Source organism: Thrips palmi, unplaced genomic scaffold (genome assembly GCF_012932325.1).
Source record: "Thrips palmi isolate BJ-2018 unplaced genomic scaffold, TpBJ-2018v1 HiC_scaffold_10, whole genome shotgun sequence".
Classification (NCBI taxonomy): Eukaryota; Metazoa; Arthropoda; class Insecta; order Thysanoptera; family Thripidae; genus Thrips; species Thrips palmi.
This window is the reverse complement of record NW_023144621.1, coordinates 19,213,219-19,230,409: the sequence shown is the minus strand read 5'-3', so window position 1 is coordinate 19,230,409 and position 17,191 is coordinate 19,213,219. Positions and strand designations below refer to the sequence as shown.

Here is a 17,191-nt window from a genome sequence, read left to right as displayed (position 1 = left end):
CGACGCGGCGTCTGCAGCGCTCCTCGCCGTGCGGCGGCAGCTTGGTGAACTAAGTGAGCTATGCCGCGCCGCCGCCTCGCCCCCCCTCTCTCTCTCTCTCTCTCTCTCCTCGACGCTTTCTTTTCGAATCCATCCACTCCACTCCGCCACGCGGATCGCGGATCCTCCGCGCCGCGGGAGAGAGGACGAGCCGCGGCCCGCGAAGGCACTCCTGAACCTACGAACTCTAAGTGCGCTTCGCGTGGCCGGCCGGTACATCTGGTCCCATGGTGTAATGGTTAGCACTCTGGACTTTGAATCCAGCGATCCGAGTTCAAATCTCGGTGGGACCTATCCAAACGGGATATTATTTTAATTTTCTGCACGCGGTGTCCTGAGCAGCATCTTTCTGATCCTTCCGTTCAGACAGCCCTATCTGCGGCACCACTATCGGCATTTAGTCCGAGAGGAAAATTATGCGAGGGACTGCGAAATCGGACGCCGACGACTTTGGCTTCGATTGAGAACGTTCTAGAAGCCGCCGGGTTGTGTTCCACTCGTTCCACTGCGGCATTCGCACTGACGCGCATTCAGGGCATTCAGCGCTTCGTTTGGCCTCGTGTTCCTCCTCCTCGTCACTTTCTTCTTTTTAAATTTCCGGGCCGATTTTCCGATGTCTCTTTCTGGGCCGCCCTCTCTCGGCCCCCGTCTTGTCTTCTCCGGGCCGCGAAATCGAACTCTGATTGCCACCATGTTTGGACTATCTTCCTTGGGGCAAATCACTTGCCGGCGCGCGGGCCGAGCAGACGAGCAGACAGCCCGAGCGCGGCAAGCTCAAGGCCGCCGAAGGGAGCGAAAAAGAGAAAGCAGAACAGAAATACGTCAATGACGGTTCATTGTTTGGAGGGAGGAGTCCCGGACGACGCGGGACGACGGCACCCGAGCATCGAATTCCACACGTTTTCGTGCCGCTCGCCTGGTTCGCCGATGCTGCTGCAAAGAAATAACTACTAACTTCGGGGACTTCCAGGACTTGGAGGGGCGGGGCGAGGACTCGTCGGCCTCATTCGGCCGTGCCGGATGCCTGATAAGGCAACATTCACAGGATTCATGATTTCGCCACATCGGCGCTCCCCCTCCCCCCTCGGCTGCCTCGTTTGCACCTACAGTGTCATCTCGGGGGCCGCCGCCTTCGCCGCCCCAGTCCCGTCGTCCCCGCTTCGAGGGTGGCTGATGAGCTAAGTGTTGTTGCCAACTAGTATGAGGAAAAGAGCCAGTTACGGTTGGGGGCTATCAGGGCATCGGGCCTCCGTGAGGTCCTCGGTGACGGCGGTGTCACGTCGAACTCGTCGAAGGGTGCCGCCATGCCGCCGCCACCCGAGCCACCCGTCACGGCGGCGCTAGGCGGCGCGACAGCACGCCAATCCAGGTTCTGGGTCGAGTCGTCAGGCACTGGAGCCGCTCTCATCGCGGCCCCGCTCTGACGAGCACGACGAGCACGGCTACAGCCTGCAGCAGCCCGCTGCAGCCCGCTGCAGCCGAACAAGGGCCAGGGAATCAGCGCTAACCCGACGTCGCCCCACCGCCATGGTGTACAGTGCACCACCCTCTGGCCCGTCTCCAGTACCTAGTCCAGTCCCCACGCTAACCTCCAGCAGGCCGGGTAGCAGTGAGAGTTAGCCGGGGGGGGGGGGGGGTAGAAGGGGGAGGGGGTAAATGAACAGTGAACAATGCCTTTTGTCTCGCCCAGCCTGATATGTCCCTGTCCTATCCTGCCTGTCCTGTGCCGCGCCGTCCCCCAGGACGCCCCAGGACGCCCCCGGTGCCCTGCGGCCTGCGGCCAGACGTGATGCCAGTGTGATGGCCGTGATGGGCTGCGGGGCGCTGCGGGATGTCGCACGCCACTCACTGGGCTGACGCCGACTGACGCCGACTGACGCCGACTGACGCCGACTGACGCGCCATCTGACGTGGCAGCTGGGCGTCACGACGAGGACGAAGAGGACGACGGGCTTCCAGTCCAATCAGGACCGGGTGCTCAGTCGCTGTGTCTCTCTCGCACCCCTGCGGACGCGCCCCTGCGGACGCGCCAGAGAGGCAGAGGCAGGCCGCCAGCGCTAGCCACCGAGCCATCCGCGACGCGACCACGCGGCGGGCCTAACTCCCCGCGCGGCCAATATTTGCAGTGTGGCACGCGGGCCGCGGCGGCGCTGCAGCGCGCGAAACGTAATTGCAAAATAAACGAAGTGAAGAAGTGGGGGGAAAAGTGAAGGGAAAAAGGCCCGAGTGGTGAATAGCGAGGGAGAACATGGTCGTGTGGCGGCCGTGCCCGCCGTGGCGCCACTAACAGAGAAGTGGGGGCGGCCATCCATTTACGGAGCGTGGCTGCGGAGGCAGCGGTGGTGGCAGCGGCACTGGCGGCTCTCTCGTCTTGTCTCGCCGCTCCACTGCGCCGAGCTTCAAATAAAGGACACCACTCACATTAACAACTCACTTCCTGCAAAACCATCGGGGAAGTTGGTACTGTCCAGGCGAGACTAGGCGGCGAGCCAGGCGGAGAGGTTGCTGTCCAGCTTTGACGTTCAGAACGCGCTAGTGTAAGTGTGTGTGTGTGTGAGGGGGTGTGTGTGACGTGTGTGTGTGTGTGAGTGTGTGCCGACGTGCGTGCGCGCACCGGAAGTGCGACACCCCTGGCCACTGTAAGGGTGTGACAGGGGCGACGGCGGGCAGTGCCCCGCCGACGCCCCGCGCGCTGGGCCCCGCCATGTCCCTGCAGGGCCCGGCGGGGCCTCACCGCGCCAGGCAACACAGCGGCGCCCTATTCAGTATTCCAGCTCCAGCCCTTGGCTGGCCGCGCCCCGCACGTGGACAATGACGATGCAGGCCGAGCTGGCGCTATGCGGCCACGGCGCCGCACGGCGCGCGGTGTGGTGGTTTCATCAGCACGGACAAGACCCAAACAAGGCCGGGCCGAGCCGAGCCACCGACGGCGCAATGTTTTGTCCAGCCGCGGTGGTGGCCGCCGGCTGCTTTTTCCAGCCCCGGGCCCTGCCGCCCTGGCCGCCTGTCGCCTGGCCGCCGGCCGCCCTGCCGCCCTGGCCCTGGCCGCCCTGGCCGCCCTGCCGCCCTGCCGCCCTGGCCGCCCTGGCCGCCCTGGCCGCCTGGCCGCCCTGGCCGCCCTGGCCGCCCTGGCCCTGCAGAGTCACTAATGCCCCGGGCTGGGACCCGCGGCGGTCCGCGCCCAGACCGCGGCCGATCCCTCCCCCTTCTGGTGGCCGGCCGCACCGCACCGCGCAGAGGCAGCGCAGCCCCCATTTCCTGTCAGTCCTCTTCTAGGCGTGTTGCCGCTGCCGCCTCGCAGCACCAAGAACAAATGCCGCCCCCATTTTTCCTTTCAATTATTCCGTCACAGAATGGCGCTAAGGGTCGCGCCAGCCCGCCAGCCCCGACGCCGTGGTGGCCGCGGCCGCGTCGCCGCCGATCTTCAGGGCGGCGCCGTCGGTCCCCGCCGGTCCCCGCGCGCCCGATCACCGAAGTTACGGCGGCAGGGACCTCCCAGCCTCTATAAATTTCTGAACGGGTTCGCTGCGAAATTCAAAGCGGCCGCGCCGCGCCTGCTTTCGCGGCACAAGGCCTCAGCGCCGCGGGCGAAAGCGGTGACCGCCTTCCAGCCTGCCAGCCTGGAGGCCGAAGTTCAAACCCCCAACTCAGTTTGTCTTTTCTCACCGCGCGCCGCGCGGGCGGCATGCTGCTGACCCCGGTGAGCTAGTCTGACCTACTGCACGGGGTAGTAACCCAACCCCTGGCGGCCAGAGGGCGACAACAGCAGCAACAAAAACAACAACAAAAACAACAAAAACAACAAAAACAACAACAACAACAACAGCAACGTAACAGTCCTGCAGGAGCCTCCGGCGGAGTGGAACGGAGGCTCGGTCTCCATGACAAGTGTGCACTTGTCTGGCACGGGCCGATGACATCGTCCTAAAGGGCAAACAACAGCTGTCCACCGCGCCACGCCGCACCACGCCGCACCACGCCGCACCCCGCCGCACCACGCCGCGCCCCGCCCCGCCTCACACAAACGCAACACGGCACCATCGTCTTGCGGGGATGCTGCTGGGAGGGTGCGTGCGGCGCCGCTGTGTAGGCGCCTCCAGACGAGCAGCCCGAGGCATCGCCCCCTCCCTCCCCCTCTTTCTCCTCCTCCGGATGCGGCGCGGCGCGTCCCACCGCAGGGCACCACGAGGCACCGCGGGGCACCACCACAGGGCCGGCCGTCCAATAAAGAAAAAATTCTGAATGAGAATGTTTTTTGGTGAATGCGGCGCCATAATGCTGGGGCTGCGTTGGCGGCTCCACCTTAAAATAAGGTCACCTCTTTATCTCCTTTTTTCTATTTTCTCTCTCGGCGTCAGCGCCGCCCCCGCAGCCGCCCCCGCAACAGCACCCACAACAGCGCCCGGCCTTTTCATAATGGATGGATGGACTGATCTTGGTGTGATCCGCAAAGGCACCACGGCGTCCGCGCGTCTGCGAGGACCCGCAGGCGTCGTCGCCCTCTCTCTCTCGCGCTCGCAGGGCGTCTCGCCTTGGTGCGAGAGAGACAGAGCGACGGCTGCTGGGCCGGCCCTTCCGCAGGCCTTAAAGGGTGGCGAGACAAAGACGACGCGGCGGAGATACAAGTCATCAGCGTGCCAGCCCTTCAGTCCCCAGCCCCTCAGCCCTTCAAGGGCCTAATGATGGCAGGGCAGCAATGATTACCCTGCAGGCGCGCTGTCTCCCTCGCGCCCCCACGGGACGCGACGGGACTCCCCATGAGTGCGAGAGAGGCGGGGCGTGTCTCCGTTGCGCTGCCGTGTGTGGCACACTGTATGCCCACCCTGGCCCTGCAGGCCCCAAAGCCCTACAGCCCTACAGCCGCGCCGACTCGTCCCGATGCCAGCGCGCAGCGGCGCAGCGAGGGTGAGGGCTGGCGGGGTTGGCGGGGTTGGCGGCGACGCCACGGAGCAGGGGGCAAAGTTTCTGGGGCACCGGAGTGTAAAACCGATGTGGCACGGGAAGTTGCGAGAGCATTTCTGCATCGCATTGAATTCCTCCGCCAAGAGGCGGGGCGGCCCGACCGCCACTCCCTACGTCATGTATGGAGTAATGGAGAAGTTTCCTAGACGTCGGCGTGCCGCGCCGCGCCGCGCCGCCTTCGCTGCCCCTTCTGAATGAGTTCCGATCTCAAGGACGCCCTCCTACGCCCCCACGCTCAGCGCCACCCCTTTGCGCACGTGCGTGTGGGTCGGTGTGTGCGTGAGCCCGGCCCAGGCCCGGCCCAGGCCCGGCCGCCGCACGCATTTGGCATTTGGGAAGGAGAAACGCCGCCCGGGAGCCGATATACCACCGTTCGAGCCGGGAGAGACTGTCGGGGCCGATCCCTTCCCGCCCCTCCCCACCCCCTCGTTCTTAGTGACCCCTCGCCTCGGCCCACGCCTCGGCCGCGGCCTCCAGTGGCGTAGCAAATGGACCGATTTGCGGCAGCAGTGACTACTGCCTCTCGCTTTCTCCGACATACATTTCCACCTCGATTTCCACGCCGTCCAGGGCTTTCCCGGAGCGCGGCCGGACCGGAGGGCCGAGGCCAGGCTGACGTCCTTCACGCCCTGCCGGAGCATCGCCCTCCGGACGCGCCGACACCTGCGGCACCCCGGGGCCTGCCGGGCCTGCCGGGCCTGCCGGGCCTGCCGGGCCCAGGGCCACTGCGAAGGGCGCGCCCCCAGGTGGGGTGCCTGGCCGCCGCAGCCAGGCCACGGCCTCGGGTGCACGGCCTCGGGTGCACGGCCTCGGATGCACGGCCTCGGGTGCACGGCCTCGGGTGCACGGCCTCGGGTGCACGGCCTCCACGGGCTGCGCCCTGCGCTGCGCGGGGCGATGGCTGCGCTGGATGCCGGGGCGGTTTTTGCCGGCCCGATGAATGGGCAGAAGCATTGTACGGCGACAACATGCACCCCTCGCAGTCCATCGTCGCACTGCCACGCCTCCCGCCGCGGTCCCAACTGGTACTCTTCGACCCCCCCCCTCTCTCCCCTCTTCTCTCTCCTCTCTCTCTCTCTCTCTCTCTCTTCTCTCTCTCTCTCTCTCTCTCTCTCTCTCTCTCTCTCTCTCTCTCTCTCTCTCTCTCTCACTCTCTCCCTCACCACTCCCTAGCGCGGCGGGGAAGGCACAGGCCGGTTCCGTCTGGGACAATCTTTTCCCTCCCAAAGTAAACACATCATGGCGTGGTTGCCGATTCCGGGCCGCAGCGCTGGATCCGGATCGGCCTACCCCGTTCGCCCGGAGCGCTCCGGAAGGCGGAGGGGAAAGGGGGTGGAGGGCGGGGAGGGGTAACCCCAAGGGTCTGTCCCTGCCGAACCTTGGAGGGGAGCATGTGTGGGGGCTGTCGCGGTGCTCTCGGCCCGACAAGGATTGACACGATTACGGCAGCACCTGGGTCGAGGCGTGGCGTGACGGGGCGGGCCTCGCTACTAGTGCGCGCTATTAAGCAACGACCACACCTGTGCCAGGGTTGCTCCAGGACCTAGTCCCGGCTGCGTGTTGCCCGCCACCAGGGCTGGCGTCGAGGCCGCGGCCCTGCCTCCGTCTTCCCTCCTCTCCACACGCTACCCCGGCCGGCGTAACGGTCATCAAACAATCAAACGTCGGCCAGCGGGCGCCGGCGGGATTAACCTTGATGCGGTCGGCGGGTCTATCGCCGTGCTCGGGCCCCTCGGGTTGCTGACCGAGGGCCGGAGGGGCCGGAGGGCGCGGCACAGCACGTGTGCGCTGTTAAGACGCGAGGCTTGACGCGGCCAACGCGATGCCAAGTGGGCCGAAGTGGACGGCGAGATGGCGACTGGCAGATTGGATTTTAGTACTGGCACTGGGACCATTTCCGCTAATGCTCGCCGCGGGGGTCAGAGAGGGGGACGCTGGGGGGGGGGGGCCTTCCTTCCGGCCTCCAGGGGCCACTTGGAGTTGTACCCTTCCTGGCTACGCGTAGCCGGCGTAGCTACGACCCCCGAGTCTCGCGTCTAGTCCCGGGGCTCTCGGCGCGCACGATACGCCGCGGGTACGTCCCGTTTATATCAACTAGAGCAGCGAGGGGTAGCGCGGGGTAGCGCGGGGTAGCGGCACTTGGAGTGTTTGAACCCCGCCGTGGTCGTGCGTCTGCGTTAGGGCAATAATGCGGCGCGACGGAGGGCCTCGCCCGAGCAACGCCCTCGGCGACTGCGTCTCGCCGCGCCGCGCCAAAAATGGATGGGAGGCCGAAGACTCGTTTTCGTTGCTCTGTCTCACTCGCACCTGCAGGGGGGGCCTCGGGAGGCCTCGAGTGCGAGAGAGACGACTCACTGGGTTGTCACTGCGAGGACGGCTGGAGAGGGGCGGCGCTGGCACTCCTAAGTGAAAAGAGGCCAGTAGTGTACCGCGGGGAGTGGGGCGGGGAGGCCATTGCGGCGAGGGGGTGTATCATGTGACGACAGGAGGGCGAGTGATATGGGGTGAGGCTACCCAAGCTACCCCCAGCGGCCCTTCTGCTCTTTTGTGGAGGCCGCGCGTGGGGAGGGCCTGGGAGCACCCGCGACTGTCACTGTCCTCCGGAAGGCGACCGAACGGGCCGAAGTACTGCAATCTCAAAACGGATTTGTCTCGGCGACCTAAAACACCCCTGAGACAACCCCAATGACGAAGGAAGACGAGTGAGAGTGAGCGAGTGAGTTCTGGACAGCCAGTCCGACTGTCCGCCGCCTCCAGCGTTGCCTTGTTGACTGTTTCCGCGCGTCCCGGCGAAACTTTGCGCGCGCGATGCACCGCCGCGCGCCATCCTCAGGGTGGAGAGCGCCCCCTTCAATGTCTCGATAATTTGTAGCAGGTGCGCCAACCTGCGGAGGGCGGGGTGGGCCGTGGAGGTTTCTTATCAAGGAGAGGCGCCGCGGCTCGCCGCTGCCCTCTGGCGAAGCGGGGCGAGTTCTGGGCAAGCCAGGGGAGAGGACCCGGAGAGGACCCGTGGCGGTTCCCCGAATTTTGAAAGGACGGATGAGTTCCTCCTATCTATTCATCACTACCTTGGCCGAGACGCTAACCGCCTGGCTCGACTCGACCCACCGAGCGCGCCAGTCTGGCGGGGCGGGGGCGGGGCGGGGGCGGCTGGGGGTGGCAGCCCCCTCCCTCTTTTGAAGCCAATACAGTCCCAGTGGACCAACAAAATTCGGCCTTACTTTGGTCCGATAAAATTATAATGTGGCTCGCCTGAACTAAACTAATACCCCCGGGCGAGGCGCGCAGCGCGCAGCAGGCCCGGGGATGAACTGGGCGCGAGGCTTGGCGCGAGGCTTGGCGCGAGGCGCTAGGAAGGCAGGGTAGGGGTAGCAAAGATGAGGCCTGGTGTTCCGTTCCGACAGGCCGGCGGCGGGGCGAGGGGAAGGGGGGGGGGGACGCCCAGCGATAGATCGATATTCAGACGGTAAATACGTTACAGGTGAAGTAACGAGATGAGGGCAGCCCTGGCGCTGTTATTAAAAACACCATAAAAAGAGCGAATGCCATTTCCTCACTCCGTCGGCAGGCAGGGGAGCGGGGAGGTTGCAGATGAGGTTGCAAACGTTCCCACCCCCCGCCCCGCCCCGCCCCAAAGCAGGGCGGCCAAACCGTCGCGCCGCCGGCACCCTTGCCGCTTCATCTCGCAGCCATTTCCGCACCTTCTCGGCCAAACCGGCCGGTGGAGGGGCGCGTGTTGTTTACGCCTCGTCGCCTCTTGCGTGTCACTTTTCATTTTTAAATATCCGCTCTTGCCTTTCCTTTTGGCGCGAATTTTGTGGTGGCATCGTTCCGCGCGAATGTTTATAATTGAGGAAGGGAAACAGCGTTCCGCAATCGGCTCGCGACAATACGCACGAACGGCGGGCGCGTGGCTGCGCGTGGCGCGGCTGGCTTGCAGTGTGGGAGTGCGCAAGGACCCCCGCGGCGGCGTGGGCGAGGCGTGGGCGAGGCGTGGGCGAGGCCCGAGGGAAATCAATCGGATGCCATATCACGTTCCCCGGCGTCTTTCAAAACTCATCTAATCTGGAACATTTTTTTTCATCCTGTCGCTCTCTGTGTGTATCTGTCCCTCCCTCGGCCATTCTGTTCCCTTTCCGTTGTTTATTTCGCCTGTTTTTCTCGTCCTCCTCTCCTCAGATACGTTATTCATACGATCCGCAATGCCGCGCCGCAGCGAAGTGACAGCGCCATCATGCAAAGGCCCTGCCGGCCCGGCAAACAAACGGACTCGTGCCGGAACAGTGTGCCAGAGGGCCGGTGGAGGCGGTCAAAATCCCGGACGCGCTTCGAGCTCCAGAACCGCTGAATGGGACTAGAACAGAAAGCGTGACCCCATCATTAATCCTCGCTCTCCGAACGAGGAATCTATTGGTGGGGTCACACGCTCGGGTCGAGTCTTGTTAAGCGACTCTGGAGCTCAAAACGCGCCTAGAGTTTTGGCCGCCTGCGCCGGTCTCGAGGCCGGTCTTCTGGCAAATCCACTGAGGTGCACTGCGAGGCGACGAGGAACGGAACGGAAACGGAACAGCCAATCCGAATATCTGGGCGCCCCGCCACGGCCCAGCCAATTAAACGGAGAATTAAATTAATCCAGCGGCCGTGTCTTCCATGCTTGCCCCTTCTTGCCGCCGCAGCGCCTAAGGGCTCATTCGGGCGGCCTGTCCCTCTCGCGCCCTTCCGGGCCGCCCCGTGAGTGCGAGGGAGAGAGAGAGTGCAAGCGTGTAAGTGCCCCTCCGGCTTGATTGGAGGGCCGACACCGCAGCCCTGCAGCGCGCAGCCTGGCGAAGCCCGCCGCGGTGTTGCCGCCGCCACTGGTTGGTGTTGGCGGGGCGGGGCGGGGCGGGGCGGGGTAAGGTGAGGTGGGGCGGGGTGGAAGATTTATACTCCCGTTCGGAAAAGCGGGGGAGCAGGCGCGCGTCGAAGCCACGTGAAGAACAACGCGCATGGTAATTGCACTTCATCACGACTGCCAGCTCTGCCAGCCCGGCCAGCATAACACCACTGTCGAGATTTCGCTCCCAAAACGACAAATGATGAAAAACGTGCGCGATTTTCATGACGCGTTCCGCGGGGCTCAAACATCACCAGGGCACATTGGATATTTTTAAAAAATTAATCGCGTTTTCCGCATGTGGCTGCAGGGGCTGGTGTAGTGCAGTGTGGGAGTCTTCCTTGTAGCCGTGAGCATTCCTCCTCCCCAGTACCCCTGCCGCACAAAGGTAACAGTGCTACGCGGGGCTGGGCTGGGCCGGGCCGGGCCGGGCCGGGCGTGGCCTGGTGCAAGGATGTGCTGCTTTCAGTGTAATGAGGAGGGCTCGCAAGGCTCGCGTCGGCGCCGTGGTCTCCGCCCGCCTCCACCGCCGCCGCACCGCCAGCGCCTCGTCGCGGACCGGCACGGCGGCACCCGCTCGCTGAAAAGAGAAAAGAGTTTCCACTCTGGAAATTGTGCGCGTGGACTTTATCATCGCTGGCCGATCTGCGCGACGCGCCGTTCTTCTCTCTGGCTGCCTCTGCACAGTGGGCCAGAAGACCGGAACAGGCGGCCGAAACTCTAAACGCGTTGAGCTCGTCGCTAAACAGGACTCGAATCGAGCGTGTGACCCCTCCAATGGATTCCTCGTTCGGAGAGTAATCCATTGGTGGGGTCACACGTTCGGATCGAGTCCCATTTGGCGACTCTGGAGCTAAAAACGCGTCCGGGATTTTGACCGTCTCCAACGCCCACTGTGATCTGGCTGCCGCCTCTGGCCGCCGAGGTAAAGGTTCCTGCTCTTTGTACGGACGGTATGTCATGTTGAGCAGTGCAAGCATGGCAGTTACCGGGCCCGAACCGGTGTAGGAGGCGAACTGTACCCGTCGGCGCAGAGTACCCCCGGGTGCACAACGCCTTGGGCCATAGTACCCTGGGGTACATGACGACTAGGTTCAATGTACCCAGGGGTACAATGCGCCTAGGTGCCAGGCGAATTGTACCCCGGGTACAATGCGGCTAGGCGAAATGTACCCCGACATTTGATCCAGGAAGCGGAAGAAGGGTATAAGTCGAGTTGAATCCGTGCATTTTTGCAAGGCCTAAACCTTGCAGGTGGGAGATTAGGTGGGGAGTGTCAACTAAAAATAGATGCAAGAGGATAGGACTTGTCTCACCACACTTATTTTTGGACCAAATTTTCGCTCACGTTTACTTGATAGACTGATAAGAGGTCACTGAATCAACTCGACTTAACCCCTTCTTCCGCTTCCTGGATCAATTTTGCCTAGGCTTATTGTATCCCCGCCGGCCGGAGGAGGATGCACGTCGCCTAGGCGCAATGCATCCCCCCCCGGATACAAAGAGCCTAGGCGAGGAGTATCCCCTCGGCCGGCCGGAGGGGGATACAAAAAGCCTAGGCGCAATGCATCCCGCCCCCCTGGATACAAAAATCGAAAATAAAAAGAAGAAAAAAGGGGGGCCCTTCTCCCACCTCCGCACACAGGTCGGAGGGCCGCCTGCAACTTCGGTGGATCGGGGGAACCGGTGCTTTACAGGCGGCGACCCCAGGGGTTCTCGTCTGTATATGGGCCGGGCTTGAAGGGCGGGTTTGACAGTCTCTCTCTGCCTTGAGAGCCTTTGCTTTTCGCGGGGTGGTCTGTACCAAATGTACACCCGCTGTCCGGCGCTCTCTACCAAACATACAGCTTGTTTAAGGGCCAGCTTCAAAGGACTTATCATCTCCTCCCGACGAATCAAGGAGGACCCACCCGCGACCAATTACGGGTGGCTGGATTGACGGATCGAATACTCCGTCGCTCCAGTGCCGAGGCCAACCCGCCGAAGCGCAGTTGCTTTTTAGACACCCCAGCGGAGTGGCCAGGTGAATGTGACTCTGACCACTACGCTATCAAGCTTGTACGTCTGGCGTCGTGTTGGACGACGGGTTTGAGTTGCAGTGGAAGGAAGCCAGTCGAAAAATGTAATGAAATGATGGGAGTCGATCCCAGGACCCTACTGCCGGGACCGCACGACTTTTGCCGCTCGCCCACCACGACCCATGACGAACGGAGCGGCGTGAGGCGGGCTCTTGACGCGACAGGAATGGACCGACTCGGTCAAAATTTCAAAAGAAGTTTGGGGAGTCGAACCGCCGGCCTCAGAACGGAGAAGCGACGCCTCTACTCCCTAGACCACCACGGCACAACCGGTCAAAATTTCAAAAGAAGTTTGGGGAGTCGAACCGCCGGCCTCAGAACGGAGAAGCGACGCCTCTACCCCCTAGACCACCACGGAACATGCAGTTCGTTGGCTGAGGTCACGGTTTTCAACCACACTGGGCGTGGCAGTAAAATTAAATGTTTATGTTTGTTAGGAATCGAACCCCCGACGTGTGGGACTGTTCTACACGGCTCCGCTCTGATGGCCTCAAACCGTTCCACAAAAGAAAGGAAATCGAAAAAAAACATTTGAGATACCGGTATTTGAACACCGCACTGTGCAAATGTTACAGACGTTCGATCGCATTTGCACAGTGCCGTGTTCGAATACCGGCATCTCAAATTTTTTTTTCGATTTCCTTTCTTTTGTGGAACGGTTTGAGGCCATCAGAGCGGAGCCGTGTAGAACAGTCCCACACGTCGGGGGTTCGATTCCTAACAAACATTAACATTTAATTTTACTGCCACGCCCAGTGTGGTTGAAAACCGTGACCTCAGCCAACGAACTGCATGTTCCGTGGTGGTCTAGGGGGTAGAGGCGTCGCTTCTCCGTTCTGAGGCCGGCGGTTCGACTCCCCAAACTTCTTTTGAAATTTTGACCGGGTCGGTCCATTCCTGTCGCGTCAAGAGCCCGCCTCACGCCGCTCCATTCGTCATGGGTCGTGGTGGGCGAGCGGCAAAAGTCGTGCGGTCCCGGCAGTAGGGTCCTGGGATCGACTCCCATCATTTCATTACATTTTTCGACTGGCTTCCTTCCACTGCAACTCAAACCCGTCGTCCAACACGACGCCAGACGTACAAGCTTGATAGCGTAGTGGTCAGAGTCACATTCACCTGGCCACTCCGCTGGGGTGTCTAAAAAGCAACTGCGCTTCGGCGGGTTGGCCTCGGCACTGGAGCGACGGAGTATTCGATCCGTCAATCCAGCCACCCGTAATTGGTCGCGGGTGGGTCCTCCTGATTCGTCGGGAGGAGATGATAAGTCCTTTGAAGCTGGCCCTTAAACAAGCTGTATGTTTGGTAGAGAGCGCCGGACAGCGGGTGTACATTTGGTACAGACCACCCCGCGAAAAGCAAAGGCTCTCAAGGCAGAGAGAGACTGTCAAACCCGCCCTTCAAGCCCGGCCCATATACAGACGAGAACCCCTGGGGTCGCCGCCTGTAAAGCACCGGTTCCCCCGATCCACCGAAGTTGCAGGCGGCCCTCCGACCTGTGTGCGGAGGTGGGAGAAGGGCCCCCCTTTTTTCTTCTTTTTATTTTCGATTTTTGTATCCAGGGGGGCGGGATGCATTGCGCCTAGGCTTTTTGTATCCCCCTCCGGCCGGCCGAGGGGATACTCCTCGCCTAGGCTCTTTGTATCCGGGGGGGGGATGCATTGCGCCTAGGCGACGTGCATCCTCCTCCGGCCGGCGGGGATACAATAAGCCTAGGCAAAATGTACCCCGGGGTACATTTCGCCTAGCCGCATTGTACCCGGGGCACAATTCGCCTGGCACCTAGGCGCATTGTACCCCTGGGTACATTGAACCTAGTCGTCATGTACCCCAGGGTACTTTGGCCCTAGGCGTTGTGTACCCGGGGGTACTCTGGGTCAGGGGGGTACACTTACACGCCGACACCGGCATAAGATCAGTTGTGGTCTAGCCTTTCAAGTCAAGTCAAGTCTGGCTCGGCGGGCCGCCTGCGCAGTAGGCAACCCGCGCTCGCTCCTCGCACGGCAGCGGAGCGGGCTGCCTACCCTGCGTTCGGCGGGCTGAAAACGCAACTTCGACTTCAGAGGATGATCGCACGTTCGCGGCCACTTATCCAGATGCGTTTTCAGAGGCCTGCCCGCCGAGAAGCCCAGCCCACTTGGCGCAAAGCAGGGCAGAGTAAGCGGCCATCTAATTATAACACGGGCGGGGGCTGCCGGGCCGGGGCGGGTGTGTTTCTAAGGAAATGGGACTGCCACAGGATGCGCATAGGTGGAACAAGCCAAAGGAAGCGCCTGGAAATTGAATGTGTTCACCATCGAGGGGAGGTGGAGGCCGGGCAGGAGGTGGCAGAGGCGATGCGACGGGCACTCCGTCGCAAAGTTGCCGTGAGTTGCCGTGATCGCGGATCGTCGCATCCGGCAGCCAACTAACCCGACCCGGACGCGAGCCAGACGCCAAGTTGGCCGATGGTGCGTCTTCGGCGGGCCGTGACAATTACCGGGCCCCGCCATTGCGGGCAACTGTTGCTGGCTGCGGCGCCCCGCCCCGCCCCGCCCCGCCCCGCCCCGCCCCGCAGGTAGTTGAGTTGCGGTAATCACCCCAATGGCAAAACGAAATCGAAGGCTGTTTCTCGTCGAAGCGCGCCGTGCCGCGCCGCGCCGCGCCGCGTCCCTCCCGGGCCGGCAGGAAATTAGCGTATTACTGGATGCCGTGCCGGGAAGTGGATGCTGTGAATGCTGTGCTGGGGCCACGGCCGCGCTACAGTGGCGCCGGCTTGCGTCAAAGCGATCAACTAAACTCATTATCGGCTGAAAATCGCGTCCGTGGAATTAGTCCGGCGGGCCTGGACCGGCGTCGCGTAGTCACCGGTGCGGCGTGGCGGGGCGTGGCGGGGCGGGGCGTGGCGGGGCGTGGCGGGGCGTGGCGGGGCGTGGCGGGGCGGGGCGTGGCGGGGCGTGGCGGGGCGTGGCGGGGCGTGGCGGGGCGTGGCCGGACGGAACCCGGTGGAAAGTGCACGGGCCTCCAAGAACAGCACTGCGGTCTCCGAGCGGCCGCGGCAGACCTGCAGCCTTGCTCGCCACCTGCCCTTTGGCCGCGTCGCACAACACAGCGGCCACGCCACCAGTAATTGAACCACTCCGGCGCTAATAGAATATCCGGGCCAATGCCGCCAGTTAAATTACCGGCCAAATGCTTTTTTTTTGCCTCGGTGTCTTTTTTTTTGCGTCTTGTTAGCTCTCTGTGGGCCGCACTGGAAGGTCCGAGCCAGGGCCTGGAGAAGACCCGGAGGGGGGCTGGGTCCCTGGGGCTGCAGGGCCGGGCTGGGGACCCCGTTCGGGCGGCTAATGCGATTACCAGTGGTTTCATTAGCTTGTATTGGCAGCCAACCGGGGCACGCAGCACGGCGCAGCACGGCGCAGCACACGGTAGACAACATCAGGCCGGAGCCACCCACCCACTTGTCGGCCTGCTTCGCCACCGCCACCGCGCACAAGCCGCGCAAGCCGCGCCAGCACAAAGCAGGCGCAAGAGTCGGTCCTCCTCGGCAGCGCGGCGCGGCACGGCGCGGCCGGTGACGCAGCCACGCTCTTCGTGTCCCGAACCGCAGCCCAAAGTCGTTAATGTGATTACCAGACCATTTCACGGCAATCATCCCTTCCAGCCTGGCTGCCAGCCCTGCCTGGCCGCCTGGGAGCCCTCCAAGCCCTTGTATCTCTTCGCTCCGACCCTTCCGCCGCCATGCCGCCGTGCCAGTGCCCGACCGCCACGCCGAGGCGCCCGACGCCACGGCCGCCCCGACTGATCCGGACGGATATCCGTCTTTGTTTGCAAGAAAGTTTGGGGCGGGGCGAGCGGAGCCATTCCCCGCTGGGGGGAATGAGGAGGGCGATGATTTCGGAATAACAAGAAGGAAAAATTGTTTAACGAGGTCGGCGACTTGTTTAGGCATGTGACGGCCGAGTCGTGGCAGAGCCCAGCAGCCGAGCCGCAAGGGCCCAGCCGGCCGACCAAAGTCAGGAATACTTGCGTGGAGTTGTGGCGGCCTGCTGCCCGGTCCGGGGGGACTCCTTGTTCCTGGGAGACGCCCCGCCCCGCCCCGCCCCGCCCCGCCCCGCCCCCCCGCCCCGCCCCGCCCCGCCCCGCCCCGCCCACCAAAGCCCGGCGGCGTGCTTTCTCGCGGTGCTTCTCCGTCCCAAACGTTCTGTGATGTTTATTCATAAGCAAAATGCATATTGCCCGCCTCGGAAAATAAAAGGAGGAAGTACGGTCGGGAAAAAAGGGCGCCGCATTATTTCGAGCGGGCGCGCCTCGGCCGGCCGGCCGGCCTTGTTTGAAGCGCGGCCAGCACCGCCCAGGCACCGCCCACCCTAGTCGACTTTGCGCCGCGATCCCGTGCAGCCGAGCCATGCGGAAGAGCTCTGTCTCTCTCGCACCCTCAAGGAGGTCCCCCTGAGTGCGACAGAGACACAGTGGCGAAAGGACTGTTCTGCACCGCTCCGGCAGCCAGCGAGGAAGACAAATGGAAAATGAGTATTCTTTTTGGGCCTCCGGTGTTGCCACTGGTCCCGTCCCGACCCGGAATTTCGCAATAGAAGGCGTCCAATTTTGCACTGAAATTTGACCCAAGCCACTCTGCAGAAAGAGACCAACATATCACGCTTACAAAATTTTGTAGAAGTCAGCGGAAGGTCGGGTTTTCATCGAGCCATCATGTCATTCTTGTTCAATAAGTTCCGGACTTACGGACACTCGGATTGTGTTTGTTCCGAGAAACCGACTGGAACAATGACCTATGTAATTGCTTTTGAAAGTGACCGAGTACCGAGTTGCCACAATGGCACCAAGAACCGTGCCGCCTGCAGACTGCGAGCACTGCTTTCGTCCTTCTGTCTCTCTCGCATCGCACCTATAAGCAACGCCCATGAGTGCGAGAGAGACCGAGTTCTCGGAATCAGTCTGCCGGCCAGGGATGAACGCATTCGTGGCTCAGCCCCGGGCAGCGACCTCTTTAATTAGTTTGTATTCAGCATGGAGAGTTTTATTTACTTCCATCGTTTGGATTGTTTGCTCGGAAAATTAGCCCGTGTGTGTTTGTTGTTGTTGTCTTCTCCTGTTTTTCCGCGAGCAGCGAGAAGGGGGAGAAAGAGGACGCGCTCCTTTGTGTTAAATCAGTTCACAACTGTTTATTGTCATTATACAGTTATTGTGTACACACATGTTACAAAGCGTGCGAGTCGAGTCGCAGTCTGCAGTCGTGGAC

The 17,191-nt window shown here is 62.4% G+C and overlaps 1 non-coding gene across 1 annotated transcript; it reads left to right on the top strand.

The window, feature by feature from the left end:
- The first annotated feature begins 260 nt into the window (after positions 1-260).
- Positions 261-332, top strand: Trnaq-uug. The gene has a single exon. It is a non-coding gene; the product is annotated as a tRNA-Gln (tRNA).
- Positions 333-17,191: the final 16,859 nt, after the last annotated feature.